At 49.1% G+C, this 17,945-nt stretch overlaps 1 protein-coding gene across 1 annotated transcript in view; it reads left to right on the plus strand.

Moving 5' to 3' along the window:
• The window catches only part of STK24 (serine/threonine kinase 24), a 130,565-nt gene that overhangs the window by 45,959 nt on the left and 66,661 nt on the right, over positions 1-17,945 (plus strand). The gene's annotated exons all lie outside the window — the stretch shown is intronic.

Below are 17,945 nucleotides of genomic sequence, written 5' to 3' on the forward strand. Positions count from 1 at the left end.
CAGGATTCCTGCAGGCAGGCGCGTGTGTGTCATATCCAGGCAGGGGGAGAAGGAGAAAAAGGTCAGCAGGGGAGGACGAGAATGGGTCAGAGATGAAGAAAATGAACTAATAAGCTTTTCTGCTGAGCCAAAGACCAGTTGAGGAGGGAGGGACAGAGAGCAAATGGTGACGATAGGACACAAGGACATGGAATTGCCGTCAGCTTCCTCGGGTAAGGTTGCTGAGTCCTGATTTGCACCTTATGGCCTGTGCTCGTGAGTAGTTCGTCATTGCTGTCAAGCTGGCTCTGACCCCGGGGAACCCCGTGCACAATGCAGCCAAGCACGTCCCACCTGTGCCATCTCTGCAGTTGGCGGTGTGGTTGAGCCCCGGGTGCGGTGCGGCCACTGTGTGTGCAGCGCCTTCTCATCAGGGGGTCACCTCACAACGCTGGACAAGTGCCCTCCTGTGATCGGAGTGTTTGCATCCACTTCGTTTTAGAAATAGGTAGCCAGCCACTTCTTCCCAGTCTTTCTTAGCCTGATGTGCTGCTGAAACCCATCCACTTATCCGGCCCGCCGGGTGTTTTTGCCGCTGCTGCCTGTCCTGCTTAGCAGCCGACTCGTCCAGTGTGTATAGGAATTTGTTCTTAGTTTTTTTTAAACTGTAGTCCGGCCCTCCAATGGTCTGAGGGACAGTGAACTGGCCCCCTGTTTAAAAAGCTTGGGACCTCTGCTCTAGGCTCTTCCTCTCGTTTGCAGAAGAGGAAACTGAGAGGCAAATGGGTTTAGGAACTGGTCCAAGGCCCCACAGAACCATTGGCAGGTTTTGACCCCAGGCCAGCAGTCTTACTCACTGTGTTACATGAGGGCAAGTGAATACAAGGGACGTGACTATAAACTGTTGTATCAGGTCAAGTGCAAAAGAATTCTATAAAACCAAACCTTTTATTAAAGAAACCTATCAAAACGAGAAGTGATTGTTTCTGACATAGCCTCCATCTAGCTGTGTACACTTTTAAACAGTTTTAAGGGCTTGACAGAAAAAAAGAGAGAATGCAACAGAGAGTGGACCACAAAGCCTGAGTGTCTTGTTGGGCTGCACAGAAAACGTTTGAGGACCCCTGGTCTTAACGTTACTCGTAAGAAAAACCCAAACGGAACTGAAGGCCATCGAGTGGACTTCAACTCGTCGTGACCTTAGAGGACAGAGCACCCCTGTGAGTTGCCCAGCCTGTGACTCTGGAGCAGCCTCATCTTTCTGCAGGGCAACTGTGGGGTCAAACTGCTGACCATGAAGGTAACAGCCCAACTTGTACACCACTATGCCTTCAAAAAACTCCATACTCGGTGCTGTCGAGTCGGTGTCTACTCAGAATGACCCTACAGGACAGCTTAGGACTGCCCCGTGGGCTTCCCAGTTTCCTCTTTCTCCCAAGGTCGGCTGCAGGCACAGCAGTGTGACACTGGCTTCTTGAACCTCTGTCATCTCCTCGGGATTACCCAGGATAGCAGACTAGGCCGTTGCCCGTCCTAAGGGTTGGGGTGGGACCTACAGGGTTTCTTGGAAAGGTTGATTTGGGGAACACTGACTGCATCCTGCCCTTGCCTCCCCTCCTGGAACTAACGTCAGGGACGACGACACTGCTTTTCCTACGGTCGGCTGTGTGGGCCTGTGCACCTATTTGTGTGGGACGAGTCAACCTAGCCTGGAACTATGCCAGGCCCCCCTTGATGCTTCTGAACTTGGAAGGATTTTGAGGTGAAAGAAATGTGGCTATTGGTGGGCACCTGCCAGAGCAATTGGGCCGGACTTGTCTAGAATAGCCAGAGTTCCCTTCTATTCAGTCTTGTTACCGATCATTTTATAAAACATTCAGGAAGGGGAGTTCACTTGTAAGGGGTTGGAGATGGCACCCGACTTTACTGCTTAGGATGATTGATCTGTCACCAGGCGTTGCCCTGAGGCCTGGCCGAGTTCAGAAACAACTCTCCGTAGTGTCACCCATACGGGGGTCTCACCCCGACATACTGGGGCTTCCCCTCCATATTCCAACTGGGTGTGACCTGCTGTGAGCTACAGAGCCGCCGCAGCTGTGCCCCGGGCTCTCCCACAGGTAGCCTTGTTAGGAGGTCTAGAAGGATGCTTGGGAAGCTGCTGAGCGGGGCACCTTTACGTGGGGGAGCTACGGGAGTGGGAGCGCCTGCTGTTTGTCGTTGCTTATTGCATATAGGCGACGGCCTGCATACTTGGCATCGCTTCTGATTTTCAGGCTTTGTTTTAATAAAGGCTGTGCCTGGATTAATTTCCCCACCAGCTGTACAATTTATTTTGACATCCAGTGCTTGCCCAACAAAACCTGTCCTGATTTTGGTTTTGCCCTGGTGCCTGTGCCTGCTTGTCCCAAAGCCGCAAGCGCTTACCTTTAACAGGTCCAGGGCGAGGCCGGGCCATCCGCTAAGTGCGCCCCCCACCCCCGTGGTTCAGATGGATGAGCAACCCAGGTGGGGAGAATCACTAAGCACCCTCAGCAGGGTCTTGTGAGGGCACAGTTTGTAACGGAGACGCTTCTTCAGAACAGAGTGAGTCCTGGCATCTTTCCTCAGAGGCGCCTTCCCCACAAGTCCCTGTCTCCTGACCACTGGGCATTTAGCTCACCTTTGAGAGACCTGCTAGTAGACAGCAGACAGCGTAGGGCTGTAGTTCTCCCTTGCAGCCAACAGCACATTTGTGCCATCTATACTGTGGAAGAGTGAAGGCTGACCAAGTTAGAAACAGTGGAATTTGTTTCTCAGCAAGAAGAGGTGCTTGCGGAGTGTCCTGAGTCAGCATGCGGTGTGGAAACAGGAAGTTCTGACCTTAGACTCTAAGAGGTTCCTTATCAAGTAGAAGTCAACCGTCCCCCTCTTGAGTTCCCGGCCCAATGCGCCTTTGGCTTGACTGCTGGCTAGACCCCTCCCGGTCAGACAGTGGGGGTAGAAGGTGCTCTTCCCAGAAGCGGGGGGGGGGGGGGGGGGGGGAGGAGAAGGGGGGGATTTCCTGGCTGAGGAAGGTCAGACGGGAACCCCGGGATTTCTTTGCTGCTTCTGTTTCCCAGAGGGTGGGAGCTGACTAAGCTTTCCTTTGGACCTGTGTGCATGAGTGCGTTTAAAAGTTTGACGGTTAAAGGGAGATGACGTCAAGGAATCCAGAAGAAAAAAAATGTTTGGAAAAGGATTGTGGTAGCAACTGTACAGTTCTGCGTGATGCGATTGAGCTATGGAGTGATAATATATGTATTAATTCCCAATTAATCATAAATGAAAACGTTGAGAGGAAGAAAGTTTGAGGGAAAAATACTATATCTTTAAATTCCATTCACTCCCTCCCACTCCCACACACACACTTTAGGAAGCCCCCTGTATATCTTTCTGTATGCACTTGCATTTTCTACAAAGGACAGCTCGATTTTCCAACGGACAGGGCAGTGGGGAGAGTTTCGATGAAGGGTGAACTGGCAGTTTTTTTAGAAGGAAAGAAAGCCTCTTTGTCAGCCGGCTTGGTTGAGACATATTGCTGGCCCTTGCACAGGACTGTGGGGGACCCAGGGACCCAGTGCTATTTTTAGGACCCAGGCAATGCCTTTTGATGTAATGATCAGATTCGTCTGCTGAGACTGATGATAGGGCATTTTCACTTGCTTGTAATTAGCCTTAGGATTGATTACTAATGGAAAGAATAATTTGTTTTAAAATTATAGGAAAAGGGGTACAAAGCTAAGCCAGACTTCACACTCAGGTCGTTTTCCTCCTCCTTTGGGTCATTTTACCTTGTGTTATATACATAGTATATTCTCGATCCGTGCGTTTATTTTGGCCTGTGCTTTAGTTAGTGATTTTCAAAATGTCTCCAAAATGGAGTGCTATTTTCAAGCTATTCTTACGCACTCTTAGGCGTGCTTGCCTAAAGCCCACACCAGCTCCAGTACAGGTAGCAGTAATCACGTTTTGTGATGCGTGCCTGCCCCCTCCTCTCCATGTGTAGGCTGCTTGGATCCCTTGCCCAGTCTGTGGAATAAATATTACTAGTTTCTACTGAGAAGCTCAGTAAGAGCTACCGAGTCTCAACTGGAGGAAGATCGAGACCTCATGAGTCTTGATTTGCGTTCTCGCCACTGTATTTTACTGTCGGAGAGTAGCAGGCGGTGGTCAGTCCTGCCTGCAGACTCACTGTGGGGCCCAGATGATGGGGCTGCAAGTCCAGGGCCTGGCAAATGCCTGGTGCCCTTGGAGAGATCTCTGAAGAGCTGCATAAGGAAGTTCATACCCAGCGGAGAGGAAACCAGATGACCTCCTATAGTCCGTGTCAACTCACAGATCGAGGTGGGCCTCAGAAATGGCCCGGACTTTGCTTACGACTCTCATCGGCCGAAGCTGCACCACAAGCAGCAGATTTCCACCTCCTCAGCTGTGGCTTTCGCCCAGTGGCGCAGGGGCACCAGACGTTTCAGGATGAACCTGTTGATGTGAGGCTGAAAAGTCAGCCGCCCCAAATTCTAATCTCCTGCCGATTGCGTTGCAGAATGCGTAAGTTTCTAGCAAGCTTCTGCTCAGAAACGGCTAATAGGATTTCTCTTTCATAAACCACTGAAGGATGGATGTCCAACTTGGACCTCTATACAAGTCTTTTGAATGGGCCTGCCTGCTCTGCCCATTCACACCCCCCCACCCCCACTGCCCCGAGGCTGGGCCCGAGCCCTTACCCGGTTCCTCCCTGACTTTTGTCTGCTGTGCTTCCTGGTTGAAGGTCACTGCCGGAGAAAGGATGCCTTTCTCCTGAGTCTGCCGAAGGAGAAGTGCTTTCCTAGCCCCTGCACACAGGCCTGTAGGAGATGCGCCGCAAGATTCTCAAAGCCTGGAATGTTCATGTATCATTCCTGACAGTGTTATTTTGGAGTTCCTGGGTGGTGTGCACGATTAGTGGGCTCAGCTTCTCACAGAAGGGCTGGAGGTTTGGGTCCACTCAGAAGAAGAGCTGGGCCATCTGCTTCTGGGAGCCGGTGGAGCGCAGTTCTACGGGGACAGACCGGACTCGCCGTGACTCAGCAGTATTGGCAGCATCATTTCTGTGTACACTTAGCGTTCATCCGATGAGTGCCTTTTCCGGGCTCCCAGCACCCCTTTCTGTAGGGACTCCACCCTCCACTCGTGCTCCCTCAGATGGACAGTTCTCGTTTCCCAGGTTTCGGAAGGCACTGGAGAATGTCTCTGGAACCCCAAGCCAAACCAGCAACTGCAAACCAGCGGAAGCCTTAGCCAAGGGCTGTGCAGCGCATGCCTCTCCCCGGGCGGTTCTCACCTGGTGGGGGGGGTCGTGACCCCTTTGGATGTGGAACGCCCCTTTCACAGGGTCGCTTGATTCAGAATGACAGCTATGAACTGTCAGTTATTAGCAATGAAAATCATGTTATGGTTGGGGGGTCACCACCACATGAGGAACTGTATGAAAGGGTGGCTGAGAAACCACTGCTTTAGTCAATACTAGGCTAGTGTGATTAGGCAACTTGGATTTTACAGGGCAGGGTAGGGGGGGCACCTCAAATAATGGGGGGAAATGGAATGGAGAAATAATGTATTTTTCCCATGAACTTTTTGAAGCCCTCCTGTACTTCTGACCAGCTCAAATGGAAGGACAAAGGTAGGATTGTGACCAATTACTGTCAGAAAAGAGTCATTCAGTATTAGCCGCAGCAAAACATGACTATAGAAGCAGCAGTTTCCATTCATTCAGAACTCAGTAGCTAGCAGCTATTGTTCAAGGACTTTTTCTTACATTTTTATTGTATCCTTTCAGAATTCTTAAGAAATAAGTGGTCTATCACCCCATTTAGTAGCTGAGGAAATGGGATTTGGAGAGTAAAGTTAACTCATGTGCTGCGTAGACCCCAAGTGCTTATATGCAGCCCCTCCAAAGCCCACCCCTTTTACTCTTGTCCCTAAATTAATTTTGTCGTTGGCATATCATCTTCAAGCTCTGTCAGATATCATGACTTGACTGCTGGCCGAGACGGAGTTCATTGGACCAAGCACCTCGTACAGTTTACTTGTAGAAGGACATCGCGGTTGCGCCTGCCTTTGGGTTGTGTAACGAGTGCTGCCGTGTGCTCAGGTGTATGTGCACGTGTCTCTTTGGGTCTCTGCTTTCAAGTCTCCTATCTAGGGTAGAGTTGCTGGCTCATGCGGTAATTCTATTTTTAGGTTTGGCTCCCCCCCCCCACAAACAGCCACACTGTTAGCCATTTGACACCCACCAGGCACGGGCCAGGGTTCCAGTTTCCCCACAGCATTGCCGGCTTTTGGTATTTCTCGTGTGTCATTTGTGTTGTGAATCTTAGCGTCCTAAGGGGAGTGAAATGGTAAGTCAGGCGGCTTTGATGAAAACCCCCCATTTTCCTACAGGTGGTTTTCAGCATTAGGATGAGCCACGGTGAAATTCTGTCTGCTGGCTTATTTGGGGCTGCAGTGTTGGCTTTCTGTTTAGGTCCAGAGCAGCTGCCTGCGCCAACCGTGCAAGTTGGCAGCGTCTTGGCCAGAGCAGGTGCTCGGGGAATGCCAGACCCAGCCAGGAATTTTCAGGTCCCGGCTGCACGGCCTTGTCAGCTGCATTTCACACTGATGTTTGGCCAGGCTTTTGTTTCTGGCTCCGGGAGCGTGCCCGAGACTGTTTTCGGAGGACGTGTGCACGCATGGTGTCCACCCTGGCAAGGTGAGGCCAGCAGGATGGCGAGATGCCTTCGTAAGTGCAAATCGCAGCCTCTGTGCGTTTGAAACCACCTGTGAGAAAGTTGCTGATAGGATCCCGGCGCTCTCTCCGTCTGCGGTATCAAATACGCTCTGGATAAAGGAGGCTGTGGGCACGAACCCTGGGGACCTGCCAGGCCTGAGGCGGAGTTTGAATCGTGAGGAGGTATTTTTCACCCATGACAGTGAGATAACGGTGGCCTGCTTGGGGTAGAATAAACTGCGTGCAGAATGGGCTGGTTATTTATTTTTGAAAGTTTAATTCTTTGTTTTGCCATAGTTTAAGATTTATAGGCACTTGCAAAAACATCAAGGGTTTCTGTGTGCCGCGTGTCCAGCTATTCCTCAGTGATGCTCCCTCACACGACCATAAACACAGTCCAGACCAGGGAACCCATGGGAGCCCTTACCGTGACTCACCATCTTGTGCAGGTCTCCCCTTCCCTCTCTCTTCCCCCTCCCCCTCCCCCTCCTCTTCTTTCCTCTCCTCCTCCTCCTCCTCCTCCTCCTCCTCCTCCTCCTCCTCCTCCTCCTCCTCCTCCGTTGTTGTTGTGAAAATTCAAGTGCCCATCCTCTCTATCAGGACACAGAGCTGTTGTCCACCAGAAAGACGTCTCTGTGTTGCACATCAACACACAACACCCCGCGGTCTCACAGCATCTACTGGTCTGCTCTTCACTATTGTCTGGTCCCTTTGAGAATTTTATGTAAATAGACTCGGTGTTTCTAGACAATGTTCAGAAGGTGGGGGGATGTTAGGAACGAATGTAAAGGAAGCAGGAAGAGGAAGCAGTGTCTTCAGTGGCCAGAACTGGGCATAGAGAAGAGGTGCTGGGCATTTTAGCCAAGTATTATAACCATATTCTTGAGCAGTCTGTTGTCACCGGTTGTCTTAAGTAGCAAAGAGAAGCTGTAGATTTTAGGGAGGTAAACTGTCAGCAGCATATAGGAAAGCCTTGAAGGGAATAAATTAAAAACCAGGACAGAGTAGAGCTGCCCCTGTGGGGTTGTTTCCCAGGCTCTGATCTACAGGAGCAGAAAGCCCCGTCTTTCTCCCGTGTTGCTGAGCTGCAGACCCTGTGGTGAATAGCCCGACAGAAAACCCACTCCGCCACTAAGAGCCCCGAGATGTGGCTCCATGGGTGAGTGAGGAGCAGGCCTTCGGGTGTGGCAGGGGTGTGTGAAGGGAGGGGCTCTCTGCTGAGGCATTTCTGAAGAGTGATGTGCATCACTTAGGTGCTGAATCGAGGTTACAAGGGCTTCTGGTTTGGGAAAGGTAGGTAGTAGGCAATTGAAAAGGAAACATTTTGGGGGGAAAGCTGGGTGGGGTGGGAGAGGTGAGCAAATAGGAAAGGCTAGAAAGGTGGTGGTTATAAAACCCAGACAGAGGTGTGTTGATGGGAGTGGCCAGCAGATGACGTCCACGGTGGGCGAGCACTGGGCAGAATTCAGGGGGAGGCGGCTGTGATGAGTAGTGCACGCCGGGTTCTAATGCAGGATGGGAGTCACTGGTCAACAGCTTACCGTTAGAGATCTAGACCCAGTTACACCCACATTCTTTCATTCGTTGTTGCAGGCCGAGTGATGTGATGAAGGCAGGTATGAACAGCACATCAAACTTAGATGATTCCCTTTTCTTCTCATGAAAACAACAAAACCCGATAGAAAAGCTTGGTTGGCTTCAAGCCTGTGCAAGCGATGCTCTTCAAGCTAAGCAACTTTGAGATCTGATTAGTAGGCCAAATGCATTTTTCATCGCCAGAAACGATCAAAAGAAAACGGTAATAGCTATTCAGGTTTAAAAGTATGAAATACTTAAGTCATCATAGAACTATTTTAATGCATCCCCTCAAGGGATTATGAAATACAGTGAATTATCTGCAGAAGGTCAGAGCTCTGAAATGTTTCTCCAGAAGTTGGCGTGTGGGCAGCTGTACACTTCTGTGACTCTCCAGAGGCATCAGATTCCTGAAGGCCATTAGAAAGTTTGGCATTCTCACTGCCTGGGCTGAGAGGACCAGGTTTTGTCCCTCTTCTACTACATGTGAGACAACATACAAATGTCCAATTTCTCGCTTTCTTTTTTCCCCCCTCCAACTTCTCACTTTCATTCGGTATATAGAATAGAACGTTTATTTTGAACAGGGAAAATAGCTCTTTTTCCCATTGATGCCCGTGTAATTTGAGACCAATGACCAGCATTTAATTCCCAAAAAAATTTTCTGGAAAAGAAAATTCTCAGGATAGCTGGCTAAAACAATTCCCCCCCCCCCCAAAAAAAAAAAAAAACCAAACAAAACCACCCATGATTTCCACCAAGGGGACTAGAGACCAAATTCTGACAGAATCTAGAAATCCTCTTTTTGAAAAGTCATCTTAGGCGATGATTTTCTCCTGGCCATGGGGCGACACTGTGGCAGTGAGCTTACAGGAGAATAGCCAGTGGGCAGGACTACTGGACCTTGCTTGGTTGGGTGGCCCACTGTCGCTGCCTTGGCAGATGTCTCCCTACTAGCTGGGCTCACAGCCCTGACCAGTGTGGCCAAGAGTCCTGGCTGGCACACCACACTTGAGCAGATGTGAAGCAAAGCAATTGCTACTATGTTTGCAGGTGGCAGACTCCTGGAAGGGGTCTTTTGGGAAGAGAGCAAAAGATATGTAAGAGGGAGCGGGGAGGGAGGGGGAAAAGGAGCTGATGCCAGGGCTTAAGTGGAGAGCAAATGTTTTGAGAATGATGAGGGCAATGAATGTACAGATTGCTTTATACAATTAATGTATGTATGGATTGTGATAAGAGTTATATGAGCCCCTAATAAAATGGGGGGAAAAAAGACATGTAAGAACAGCTGTTTTCCAAGCTGTCTTACACTAGGCCAAAGGAAAAACAAGCAATTTATTCCAATGACACACCTTTTCCTCCCAGATGTGAAAACACCTGCCTCTCTACCTCCTTCAGGAATGGACATATTCCTATCTGCAGTATTCTTTATTGGATTCAGTTATCTATTGTTGTATAACAGAACTCGGTGGGCGGCACTAGGTTGGACCAGCTCTTTCATGTTGATGGAAGCGTTTCAGGAAGTCCGAAGTGAAAGTTGCCAAACCCAAACCCCCACATGCCATGGAGTCGCTGCTGACTCATAGCCACCCTCTGGGGCAGGGAGAACTGCTCTTGAGGCTTTCCGAGATTGTAACTTTCCAGGAGTAGAAAGCCCTCTCTTCTCCTGTGGAGTGGCTGGTGGTTGTGAACTGTACACTTTGTGGATTGTAGCCCAACAAATAACCACTACACCACCGGGGCTCTCTGTGAAAGCTGCCTGGCTTTGGAAGTTGCAAACACCATAGAAAACCACAAGGATTAAAAACAACAACGAAAAAACCCCACAAGGATAGTCCAGATTCAAGAGTGGGAAAAGAGACTTTTTCATGGCAGGAGCAGATAGAACTTCACAGGAGTATGAACATGGCATGAGCGCCGGTGGCACAGTGGTTAGGTGTTGGGCTGCTAATCAGTAGGTCAGCAGTTCGAAACCACCCATAGGGCTTTCTCCTCCAAAGTTATGTTTCAGGAAGCCACTGGGGCAACTTCCCTGTGAACCAGAGTCAGCTCATTGGCAGTGCACTTATTTGTCTGTGTTTTGGTGCACATGGTGGCAAGGAATACTCGTGTGGAACCATGGGTTCCAGCCTGCTTTCCGATGCTAAAGGTTGAACCTCTCACACACGCTCAGTGTCCTCACCTCTCTTCTAGCGTCTCCGTTTCCTGGGTGTAAAGTGGGCAAGATCTGCACCACGTCAGAATCCCGTGGGGCTGCTAAGTGGCAGCTCCTTGGGCCCAGAGTCTCTGGATTCAGAGGGCTGTGTCAGAATGAGACCTCACCTGCACCCCTCCGCCTCCCCCCGCCCGCCCCCCAGCCTCCCCATATAACAGACAGCTGCAAGGCAGCAACAGGAAATTGGCAGTCACCGCTTTTGTTTAGAAGGGGAGGAACGAGAGGCACAAATTAGTAAATGGTGCGTGGCAATTCTGAAGTCCCAGCTGGCACAGGCTGTCTGAGCCCTTCCACGGGGAGAGGGAGGATTTCTTAATCGGGCCCAGTTTCTCTCTGCTAGCAGTACACATGGCACCGAGGCACAGCGTGGTTCCCCGGTTCCAGTTTGCTGTGACCTCGGCTTCCTGTGCCGGGCGCTCCTTTTCACTCTGAAGCTCTGACCTCAGGTGCTCCATCCACCTATGTCAGCTAGCCTCCTAGAGGGCCTTTTGATCTTGAACTTGGTGCCGTTTAAACCATGGTCTTGCTTGTGTCTGTGTAAGTCTGGGGTTCTTTTAATTGCTCAGGGGACATGCGATGACCATCAGTGTTTTAGAGGTGATGGGTGTTTACCCCGAATTCCCTCACTCTAGAAAAGGAGAGAGAGAAGAGGAGTGGAGAATTTGAGAGGGAAGGTTGCATTGTTCAGGTGGAATAGTTAATTCACTGGGTGCAGATGAGCTAACTGGGTTAGGTTGTGGGGGGGCTCCGTCAAGCACACGGTTTGGCCAGGGAGATAAAACCCAAGGTGGAGCTGGAGATTCCAATGTGAACGCTCTTGTATACAGGGTGATTTTAAGCAAAAAATTTCCCATAAAAGTGGCTATTCATGAGCATCAGTTGGGGTGGGGGCATCTCGAAAGGTGGGGTATATACTTCCATGCCATTGTCTAGGAGAGGGTGCGGGAACTCTAGGGATTTTGGGGGGGGAGTTTGTGTTGAAGTTTTTCAGGGGCAGGCTCTAGGCAGGTTTGAGAAACACAGCTCTCAAACATTGGGAGAGCTTCCAAAAATTGTGTGAAAATTCCATATATTTTCATTTTCCCAGAAACTGGGTAACAACCCCTCATTTATGAGAATGTTGAGGGAGAAGAAACAGAAGGCCCGATAAAGGTCTTTCATTTAAAAGGAAGTAGGTGAGGCAGGAGAAAGACTGAGGAGCAGAGCCTCCACTGCCAAGGGCGAGTGCCCAGCGCTCCCAAGGAACTGCAAGGCTGCGGCCTGGTGACCAGCCTGTGGTGGGGAGAGCAGAGCAGGGTGCAGTGGGCTGGGGCACAGGTGACTGGGCAAGGCCCGGTGGCTCTCGGGAACCCCACTTCAAAGGATCTACAGAGGAAGGAGAGGCTGGGGGATGGTCTTGCTCAAGGACTCCTGGTTTTGTTGGTATTTTTTAACTGGAGAAACTTGAGAATGTTGCCAGGACAAGGGCCAAGAGCCAGCGGGAGGGGTGAACTGAAGAAGCAGAGGGAGCAGAGGGATGGTAGGTGGTGCGGTATCCTGCAGCAGAGAAGGAAGGATGGATTCAAAAGCCCCGTTGTTAGGGTTGGCCTTGAAGAAGAAGAGGGGCGTCCTCCCTCATGCCCGGAGGACAGAGGTAAGGGAGGCTGTCGCTGCTGACAGTGGGGCCAGCTACTCACGCCGGGGCTTTTTTGTACTTCGTTTAGGGAACGAATGTTTCTTCTGTCTCCTCGCTCCCTAAACTCCTTTCATGCTCAGGGCTGTGCTGGAGATGGGATGACGATGCAGATTCAGGCGGCCGTGTGCAAGCTGAGTGGGGTACGCGGTGCCCGCCAAGCACTCTCGGGGCATGTGCCCCAGACGTCCTTTGGAAAGTGCTCACTTTGGAGTACTCTTGTTTGAAAATAGTAACTTTGGTTCTAGTCAGATGAACAAGAAGATATTTTAGGGGTTTCCTCTAGTCTTAGACACCAGTCCTCTCACTAAGCGTTAAGGGCATCTGCCTGCTGTCCGGTGATTATCTTGGCGAACTCGGGAATCAGACAGAGTGTTTTTTTAAGCTCTGGTGTGCGCACATGCAGTCTTCAGGAGTACATTGTGAATAACAGGCATTGGACACCTAATTCCACAATTAAAGACCGGTTAGCAATTGCTCAGAAAAAATTAAAGGTACCTAACTATTAATAACCCCGTTTATATGTTGAATCTGAAGATTAATAACTCAGTTGATAAGTTTAGTGCAGAACTTCAAATGGAAATGAAGGTGGAAAATTCTGTTTTAGGCACAGCGGGTGTTTGATTTGCTTCATGACCTCAGGGACTGGGTAAAGTGTGGGACTGGTTGCTCTGGGCAGTTTGTAAAACCATCTCAGCAGGCCAGCCTCCTTCCTTCGAGGGTGGAAGAGCTTGTGAGGTGGTCTCTATCATGCATCGTGCCTTTGGTTTCCCTGGTAACCCTACAGCCCATTTCTCATGAGGTCCATGTGTGTGTACAGTAGCATGTCCACCACACATACGGAGTTCCTTTTCACTAGCTTGCTTGCTAGGCTTCGTGAGCCTGTTTACACGGTCCGCCTCTGGGTCTCACAATGGTTCTGGGCACCTACCTCTTACGTGACTGTGGCACATTGTTTCCATGGTGCCCATTGAAGACCGCCCAGGAGGACCCCTGGATTACCAGTGTGATGTTTGGGAAGTTCTTCATAGCCAATTCTCAGTGAGTTTCACTTGGAAAGCCAGTTAGTGGTTACCACTTAGTCCGTCGAGCTCATTTAACTCGTTGTTGTCATCGTCGACCCCAACACTGTAGGCAGCTCAGTTAACAGCACAGATCTCAGGGTTTCGTTCCTCCTCTTTGTCCCTTCTTTTGCAGTGTTTCGGTTTCCCTGCAGATTAATAGAGGTGAGGGTTGGCCTGGGATCCTCTTGCTCAGACGGCGGTGTTTCAGAGAGAACATGTGTTCTGTAGGGGTAACGACGGCTTCTCCTGCTATGGGGCGCATTGGGCCAGGCTAGTGCTTCTCCGCAGGGTGCCATTGAAATCTCCCCCCACCCCCACCCCCGGTTTTGTTGTTGTGCCTTGACCCAGCAAATCACACCCCAACAGTTTGTACCTGTTGCTGCGACATGTCACCTTGTAACAGTGATCGAGTTCTAGTCGAGCAGCTGTTCCCAGTCTCCTTTACCCTCCTGGCATTGTTCCTTACACACTCTCTCCTCCCTCAGGTACCCAGCTAGTCTTCGAGTTGTTGATGTTAATTTGGTCCCAAAGAGCTAATATTTCAGGAGCCCTGCTAAGGCTGTGAATAAGGCATCGGGCTGCCAAACAAAAGGTTGGGTTTTCAAGGCCAGCTGCTGCTCTTTGGGAGGAACATGAGGCAGTCTGCTCCTGTAAAAATAGAGTCTTGGGCTGGGGATAAAAATGAGCTGATGCCAGGGGCTTACGTGGAGAGCAAATGTTTTGAGAATGATGAGGGTAAGGAATGTACAAATGTGCTTTTCACAGTTGATGTATGTGTGGATCGTGATAAGAGTCGTATGAGCCCCAATAAAATGATTTAAATAAATAAATGAAAACCTTTCATCCGGGGATGGATACACACACACACACACACGCACACACAGTCTTGGGAAGCCATCTGCAGGGTCACTCTGAGGATGTCACGTGAGGACACGTGGCAGCAGTGGGTTGGGTTTGGTTTTAGATAGTTCTCAACGAGCATAATGCTCACCACGGACCTTTCATTATTCTTTTGGTTGAACTTCTGTTTTGGTTTACTATTTAAAGATTATTTTAGGGCAGTCCTTTGAGGCGTTCATCCAGCTGAGCGCCCATGAGAAATTGAAATCCTTTTCTGCATTTTCCCTTTTGGGGCCAGGATTCTGATATGGAATGTTTGGTCCGACGTTCAGTAATGGTAGCCTGGCACCATCCAGTTCTGGTCTCAAGGCAGGAGGCAGCCAGCCAGCCATAGGTTCCTGCGGCTCCACTTTCCTCCTCCTTCCTCCGTTGTTCCAGGGCAAAGAAACCAGGGTTGTCCATGGGTCACCGCGTGACTGCTTTGAAGTCCCTACATAATGCGCACAGAATTAAGCAAGAGAACAGAGGCACTGGACACGTTGTTAGGCTAGATAACTGGGACGGACGTCTCATGAAACCAAAGCCCCGAACTTCCCATCCAAGGCACCAGATCCTCGCAGTTGATCTTTCCCACTTCTTGTCATCGTTGTGTATTTGTCTGTCACCTAGCTTTGTATGGGTGCACAACTTAACTGAAAGCAATCACAATTGGCTCTGCAACTCTAGCCTTAATCGGTACAGTATTTCGGTCACTTCTAACACCCCCCTCCCGCCCCCATTTCTCCTGCTCTCTGTAACCACTAAGACGTTTTGGTCTCTGTACACTGGCCCTTTCTTGTCTTTTTATATTAGTGAGGTTATAAATAGTTGCCCTCTTAGGGTCGGCTTCACGCAGCATCCTATTTTCCAGTGTCGTCATACTGTAGCGTCTGTCAGGGCTTCGTTTCCGCACCGCGGCCATTGCACTGTTGACCGACATGGAGTGCTGCGCCCCTTTGTCTGTTGTGAGCAGTGCTGCAGGGAACATTGGTGGGCCAGGCTCAGCTTTGGTGTCTGCATTGGTGTTTGTGAGTTTGTATCTCGGAGTGGAGATGCTGGTCATAGGGTGGTTCTATTTTTAGTTGGATGAGAACCCAGTGGCCCTACTATTTTGCATGCTAGTCAGCAGTGAATAAACACCAATTTCTCCTCATCCCTGTCTCCCCCCTCCCCACACACACACATACACACACTCTCAGCAGTCCTAATAGGCGTTTCCTGGTAGTTTATTGTGGTGAAGCAGACCGGTATGGACTGGCATAGTGGCTCCAGCAATGGGCCCAAGCAAAGTGACGGTTTTGAAGATGGTGCAGGACTTTTCTTCTGCTGCACATAGTAGGGTCTCTCTGAGTCTGCGCTGACCCGGGGGCCCAGAAAACAAGCACTGAGGAGTTGATTTGCATCTGTCAGATGGCTAATGGGCTGAGCCATCTTTTCATGTGTTTGGTGCCCAGGGGAATGTCCTTTTCAGTGACATGTCTATTCAAGTGTGTTCATTAGGTTGTCTCTTTTTTAGTTGTTATCTTTTGGCTATTAAATTCTTGTCCAATGTATGGTACACAAAGATATTTTCTCCGTTTGTAGCTTGTCTTTCCATTTTTTGGTAGTCTTGAGGTGAATAAAGGCTTTCTCTCTTTTTTAAATCATTTAAAAGCAAGCATTTTTAATTTTCATGAGGTCCCAGGTAGTGATTTTGACTTTTGCTCTTTGTGCTTCTGTTGCTGTATTAGACAATCCATTTTGAAAGCGAGGCTTGGCAGTGTCGCCCTCGTCCCGTAAGCATTTTCCGGTTTTAGTTTTCCTCTGAAGCCCTGAATCCAGTCTCAAGGTTGTTGTGTGTGATGTGAGGCCAGGCTTCACTTTCGTTTGCCGATGTGTGGAAATCTAATATCAATCCCAGCCCCATTTATTGAAGAGACTCTTCTTTCCCCATGGAATTCATTTAGCACTGCTGGCAAAGATAGGTTGACTTACGTGGTGGGTTTCTTACGGACTGTCTGTTCTGATCCATTGGTCTCTGTGTCTGTTGGTATATCGGTACCAGGCTGGTTTGATTATTGTAGCTGTATGCCAACAAACCAACTCACCCACTGCTGTAGTTCTAACTCGGAGCTTATGTAGGGTTTCCGAGACACTATATCCTATAGGAGCAGCAAGTTCATCTTACTTCTACAAAGCAGCTGGTGGGTTTGAACTACTGACCTCGTAGTTAGGGGCCTAACGCCTAACCCACGGTGCCAGCGGTTCTCCTTCGTGTATTTTAAGATTAGGACATGTGAGTCCTCTTATGTTAGTTTGATTATTTTTACACTATTGTTGTAGGTATTTGAAGCCTGCTGATAGTTTCATATAAAGTTGAGGGTTTTTCAATTTCTTAAAGGAAGCTGTTGAAATTTGGGTGGGTTTGCACTGAATCCAGAAATTCCTAGGGTTGTGTCCACAACATGTTAATCCTTCAACTCTATAAACATGGAACATCTTTCTGTTTATTTAAATCTCTAATCCTTTTTGGCATTGTTTGAAAGTTTTCAGTATATAAATCCATTGTACCCCTGTTTTTTTAAAATTCTAGAATCTAGATGCAATTGTAAGTGGAATTGTTTGCCTAATTTCCCTTTCAGAATTCTCATGAGTGGTGTTTTTTGTTTGTTGGCTTTGGACGTGGCCTTTCAGCTCTGGAAGTTTCTCAAGGACTCTGGGGTACTGTGTGTTTAAGTTCGTATCATCTGTGGATGGCACAGGCCGGGGCAGCGTTTCACTCTGTTTGGCCTGGGGTTGCTGAGTGGAAGCCGAATCTCAGGCACCTAACATCACAATAGCATCATCTGTGAATAGAGATCATTGCACTTCTTCCTTTCCAATCTGTATACATTTGATTTCTTTCTCTCGTCTTAAGTTGCTCTGTGAGTTCTAATCCAATATGGAGATGTGGTAAAAACTCGTATCCTGACCTTGTTCCTGATTGTAAGAGGAAAACGTAGCCTTCGTTAAGCATATTGTTGGCTGTTAGCTTCTCTTGTGTGCCCTGAATCCATTTGAGGAATTTCTTTTCTGTTCCAGGTTTCTTTAAGCTTTTCATCAAGAGTGTTAGATTCTTTTTTTTTTTGCCACACTTGTTTTCTGGGTCTGTAGAGCTTATTATGTGGTTCTTTTTCTTTGTCTGTTAATGCACTGTATCATGGTGATTGATTTTCTTATATCACCTGTGAATGAAACACCTCTGTATTCTTGGAATAAGTCTCACCTGATCGCGATGCTGATTCTTTCAATGCGTTGTTGGGTTTAGCTTGCTGGTATTTTCCTGAAGATTTTTACACCTATATCCATAAAAGACCTTGATCTGGAAAAGGTGGATGGGGGAGGGGTGGTGGTGTGTGTGTGTCTTTATCTGCTTTGGGTTATGTTCTTTTTATGGAATGAAGTAGGGAGTGTGTGTCTTTATCTGCCTTGGGGGAGGGGTGTGTGTCTTTATCTGCCTGGGGGAGGGGTGTGTGTGTCTTTATCTGCCTGGGGGAGGGGTGTGTGTATCTTTATCTGCTTTGGGTTATGTTCTTTTCATGGGACGAAGCAGGGAGTGTTCTTTGAAGAATTCACACAGTGTCTTTCTCAGCGCTCTTCAAAGTGGCTGGAGAAGTTCCCCAGGGAAGCTGCGCCCGCCCGCCCCCCCCCCCCCCCCCCCCCGTTTTGATCACTGACTCAGTCTCCTGTGACAGGTCTGCTGAGCTTTCCCATTTCCTTTCGAGGTGGGTCGTGTGCTAAGAATTTGCCCCATTTTATTTAGGCCTGATTCCTGAAGTA

Source organism: Tenrec ecaudatus, chromosome 11 (assembly GCF_050624435.1).
Source record: "Tenrec ecaudatus isolate mTenEca1 chromosome 11, mTenEca1.hap1, whole genome shotgun sequence".
In the NCBI taxonomy this organism is placed as follows: Eukaryota; Metazoa; Chordata; class Mammalia; order Afrosoricida; family Tenrecidae; genus Tenrec; species Tenrec ecaudatus.